This window comes from Morus notabilis, unplaced genomic scaffold (assembly GCF_000414095.1).
Source record: "Morus notabilis unplaced genomic scaffold, ASM41409v2 Scaffold7344, whole genome shotgun sequence".
NCBI classification, from domain to species: Eukaryota; Viridiplantae; Streptophyta; class Magnoliopsida; order Rosales; family Moraceae; genus Morus; species Morus notabilis.
Genome location: NW_010367430.1, coordinates 19345 through 25142, shown reverse-complemented (window position 1 = coordinate 25142; position 5798 = coordinate 19345). Strand labels below are relative to the sequence as shown.

Sequence of the window (5798 nt, the reverse complement as noted above, 5' to 3'; positions counted from 1 at the left end):
GTTAGAAAGATTTATATGGACTACATTGTAGAATGATTGATCGCCCAACCCATTAGGAAATTTTGCGCCTCCATAGTTTCTAATCTCAAGTTTCTTCAAGGTTGTGTTGGGCAATAGATTGCCAAGCACAACCCTTTCATGTTCTGTGTAATCAATTTCATAATCATCATCCCATTCCAACTTCAACACCTCAAGATTCTTGTCCCTAAATTTGGCTTTCAAAGTACTTGACTTCTGGAGGCTCTTCAGTTTACCCATTTGTGTTGGCATATTTTCTAGGCTTCTTTCATCGATATCAAGATATCTCAAATTAATTAGACGATGAAAATCTTTAGGCAGCTTTTTGAGATGAAATCAGCCAGCCAGCTTCAATGTTTATAAATTCATGATCCTTGGGGAATATTGAACAATAAGCAAAGCATCGTTTCAAGGGTGAAGGGAGATAATGGTAACTCAATCTCAAAGCTGGCAGGATTTTGCTCTGCTCATCCGTCAAATCTCAAATATCACTTTTCAATATATTTTGCCATTCCCCAACATCCAAAGTAGAGCGAAACAATCCTCCAAGTGTTTTTAAAGCTAATGGCAAGCCTTTGCATTTCCTTACAATGTCTCTGCCAATTCTTTCCAGTTCTTGATGGGTAGTAAAGTCTCCGATTCCGGAAGCATGCTTTGCAAAGAGCTCCCAACAAGCTTCGTTGGATAATTCCTTCAGTCGAAACTGTTCCCATGATGGATGCAACGTGTTTGCTTCTTGTTGTCACAATAATCTTGCTTCCATGAGCACCATCTTTTAAAGGAATCCTCACGTCCTCCCAATCAACATAACTCTCATTCCAAACATCGTCCAAAACAATCAAGAACTTCCGTCCGGATAACCTCTCTTTCAACTTAACTTGTAGAAAATTCAAGTCTGCAACATCATTAGCTAATGTTAAAGAGACTGACTGAAGCATCTGTCTTCGTGACTCGAGAAACATCGAATTCTTCAGAGACACAAACCCATGCCTTGAGTTCAAAATGTTTCTCTACTGCATCATCATTGTAAACTAACTGAGCAAGAGTAGTTTTTCCAAGTTCACCCATGACTACTATTGGAATCACACCTATCTTACTGCTACCTTCATCATTTGACAGCAACAACTTCATTATTACATCCTTGTTATCATTTCAACCACAGACACCGGATTCTTCGACCAGAGACGTCGAAGGTAATCTCCATAATGAGCTCTTCCCAACACCCTCTTTCAGACCAAGGATATCCTTTTGACTCGCAATATTTTCCAACCTCTCAAGAATCTCCTCAATCTTGAGTCGTAAATAGAGAAGTTAACTCACCTAAGCATCAAAGACAGCACCCCGAAGCTCATCAAGCCAATGTTTCACTCCGCGGGTTCTTATCTGCTTATACTCCGCGTCATCGAGCACTGCAGTGACAGAGGACAGCTTTATCTACAATTTTATGAGCAGCACATTCAAACCGGAGCTTTTCTTTCCGATCATGTAGTTTACAACTTCAGGAGAAGCCATCTTCTCAAACAGCATGTGAAGGGAAGAAGAAAGAAGAGCTCCACCCACCAACTCAGCAGCCATGATCTTCTCTTGATCAGTTCACTTTGCAGTTGCACTGCCAAAGATTCAAGAAAGCTGATAATGGAAAATTGTGTGTGTGTGTTTATGTGAGAGAGAGAGAGAGAGAGAGAGAGAGAGAGAGAGAGAGAGTACAAGTGTTAAGTGTTTGAGATCTGCCACCAACAATAATAAAAGCTAATTGACCAGCCGGCTAGCCTTTCATTGTTCAAAGCGTATGACAACGGATAGTAGAAATTTTATTGTTTATTTGCTGGTGCTAGTATGAGCAGATATAATTATGAACAATGTTAAAGGCCATCGAATAGAAAGTGGGTTTGGTAATGTGTATGACCCATTTTTTATTAGTGGTGGTACTTAACACTGATAGTACTTTTAAATATTTTTCCATATTGTATGGTATGCATATATTGTTCGTGGTAATATGAATTAAGAAATGCGTAAGCTTTAAAGTATTTAAAATTGAAACTAGATGGGAGTTCATTTTTGTGTCACATATATGGCGTCGCATATAGCCCCAGTGCAGCATAAACATATTGTACACTTTGTTGCCCCTGTGCAGCACATGGTTTAACATGATTTATCACAATTTTATATAAACTTATTATTTTTATCATTCTAAATCATTAATTTTCATTGTGATTTTTTTTCTTTCCTAATTGAATGAAAATTATTTATTTTTTAGCAGAGTTGCATAAATACTATTTTTTTACCAACTTAAGTAGTATTTTGAGTCTTTTCCCCTTTTATTAAAGTGACTTTGAAAGCTATTTTGTACCTTACTGTGTAATTCTTCTTAATTTTTCTTAGAAACAAAGAATAAAAATAAAACTAAAATAAAATAATAAAAAAATAACTCAGAATAACACAACTATAACCTCAGGCATTATTTATAAAAGCCTCGCAAAGCAAGGCATGCAAGCTGATCATACCCTTCCACAATTCTTATCAACTCACAGTCTACAACTTTAGCAGATACAGATTTATTGTTGAAAAAAAAAACAGATGAGATACAGAACCACTAAAGACTAAACTAAAACTTAGATTGGAGACACTTTCAATAAAGCACTCGTAATCCTTTATTTATGGCATGTAATTGGGCAAGTTTAGTGTTGATCCTGCAGAGAGAGATTTAGCTAAGAACAAATTTAGTTGAGAAATAAGAACATATCTGGGTGATAAAGAGATAATAGCATATACCAAAAAGCGCTTTTTGTAGAATTCAACCAGCTCCTTTGGATCAGTTTTTGTTATCTTGTAAGCATCACTCTTGTTGAACTCCTGCACAAAGGATTTATATGTTAACCAGAATTATTAGTAGAATGAGTCAAAAATCTTGATAAAGGTGTTGCCAGTTTCACCGGAAGAATGGGAATCTTGCGAAGAATGAGAATCTGCAAGATTCCCATGTCTGGTATAAATAATACAATTTTTTTCATTCTGAAAATAGTCAATCTCATGGGATTCACTTTACATGATTTTGCTTGTACCAACTTTTTCATCTCATGGGATTTGCTTTACATGATTTTCTGGCTTTGCATGATTTTGAGGTAATCTGAATCGCACTCAACACATGCTATTCAAATGCCTGAGAATTTCAAATTTTATGGTATAGAGTTGAAAAACCTCCATCTCCAAACTCAAAAAATGAAAAGAAAAATTCCTATATATCTGAATTTAATACAAAAGAAAAAAATACAAAAAAATAAAAAACCAACTGAATATCAGAGCAAAAGTAGGTTTCAAACCCCAAGACAGCAAACAACAATGTCAATCAATCGGATAAGGAAGAGAGGAAAATGATATGTCACAAATGATTTACTATCTCAGTCTTGGACATATTTATCATCAAATCTTTTAAGATAATCAAATTGAGTGCCTGATGCGGGTATTCGATTATCATTTAGTTTCGCCTTACAGCAGAGAGTGACATCAATAATGGAGTCAAAGTGGACTGGCTTTTCTACGAAATCTTACTAGTTTCTTTTACTGGGTCTGATTTAAACGAAGAGCGCACGGCTCCAGTGAAGGTGTCAACATAGGATAACAACTCTTCGCCAGACTCTCTTTTAGCAATCTTTCAATTTGAGACCGCGAGAGATTCAAGTAGAGAAGATGCTTTAGTTCGCCTATTGAATCAAGTAGCTCTACATTTATGAAACAATGAGGGAAAGACAAAACTTTTAGGAATCTCACCTTAAAAAACAAATCATTTGTGAAATTCCTACATAAAATGCGCCCGACTTGTAGAATAATAATGCGCAAATGAGGTGCTTCAGAAACAGAATTGGACAATTCAGAGTAACACTTCTCTTTAATAGCATACATAAGATGACGCGTATGCATCATCATCTCAATTTCATTTGAGTTGTTGTCATTTATGAGAGAATAAAATTTTCCGGATACAAATTTAGCTAAATCAACGACAAAAGAGGATGCATAGGAGTTACTTATAGGATGAAAAAGTGATCTAGATGCTAATTCATTAAAATATTCAACACCTACTTCTTCCATTCTCCTACTTCTCTTTGGCTGCTCCAGAACATTTTGCGCCATCCATAGTGAGATCAAATCCTCCTTTTAAATGACACAATCCTTGGGGAATATTGAACAATAAGCAAAACATCGTTTTAAAGGTGAGGGAAGATAATGGTAATTCAATCTGAAAGCTAGAAGGATATGGCTCTGCTCGTCTGTCAATTTCCGAATATCACACTTTCGATATTTTTTGCCATTCCCCAGCACCGGAAGTAGAGCGCAACAGTCCAAGATTTTTTAAAGCTAATGGCAAGCCTTTTGCGTTTCCTTACAATGTCTCTGCCGATTCTTTCCAATTCTTGATCTGCAATACAGTCTCCAATTCCAGAAACATGCTTTGCAAAGAGTTCCCAACCCAATTCATTTGATAATTCTTTCAGATGATGGCTTGAAACTGTTCCCATGATAGTCACAACGTTTTTGCTTCTTGTTGTATAATATTCAGTTTGTTTTAGCATAACATTTAATAAATGTAGGCTTAATAGCATGCTCATATTTATGTAGCTCAAAAAGAAGTAAGAAATGTATTTAAAAAAAATCTTTAAAAATATAATATTTGGGTTAGGCCGGTGCTAAAGGAGAGAGGGTGGCCTCCGCCCAGAAAATAAAAATAAAAATATTTTCAATGTTAGACAGAAATTATTTTTTGTATTGCAAATTATACTTTATTTTAGCCATGGCAACAAGTCCAATATTTGACCCTCAACCAACAATAGCCGACTTTCTCTGTCATTTTCCTATTGGCTACTTCACCAATCATTTTGTGCCACCTTTGTAACAAAAGATTTGAAAGCTATTCTTGAGGATCTCGTAGCTGTTTACTCTTACCAAAGTCAGACGCCGTCGTTCTGGGAGGGGAGTGAAGGAGGCATAAGTTTTGAACACAAAAACAGAAAACCCTCTAAAAATCCCTTTCCACCTTGAGAAACTCTGAGGAGTAAGAAAGCCATGATAGGCTAAAGTATTGTAATACTGGTGGCCTACCCAGGGTCACCAGACTTGTAAAATATTAAAATTCAATAAAAGAATGTTTGCAACACTACTGTGTTAATTCTACTTTTGGCATCGAAGAAACCTGGAGGTCCTGCAGCACCCGAGTAACTCAAAACCGGAATTTCAAAATCTTTTTATTCAAGCCGAGTCTTCAGACACTAACGAAAAGGAACACTGGTCAACAGTGAACCGAAAAAATGTTTCTTTATTTTGTTTTGAAGCAGGTGCAGATTCTGTGAAAGTCGCAAAAGCATTTGCTTGTGGATTAATTGAAAAAATTCATCCAAGCAGCAACTTGGCTGAACTCAGTCATCTACCAAGATGCATCTTTGATACGGTAAAAGATTATCGTATGAAGTTGAAGGCCAACAACCAGTTGGTTTATCTCAGGATAACCAGTTCACTCGTGGATTGGAAAGAGGTTGACGGACAGGAAGAAACCATACTTCCTTACGCCATTGCGGCGGTGGCGGCTCCGCAACCGGCGGCGATGAAAAAGTGCCGGCGAGGACCGAGGTCGCGGAGCTCGCAGTACCGAGGCGTCACGTTTTATCGAAGGACGGGACGATGGGAATCTCACATCTGGTTTGGGATTGGCTGATGATGCCTCCAAAATTCCTTTCCTTCGAAAATAGCAAAAGAAAAAAAAAAAAAAAAAAAAACCTTTCTCTCTTCCT

General features: G+C 36.9%; 1 pseudogene; it reads right to left on the bottom strand.

The window, feature by feature from the left end:
* Positions 1–499: 499 nt before the first annotated feature.
* On the bottom strand, positions 500–1149 carry LOC112094351 (annotated as a pseudogene).
* Positions 1150–5798: the final 4649 nt, after the last annotated feature.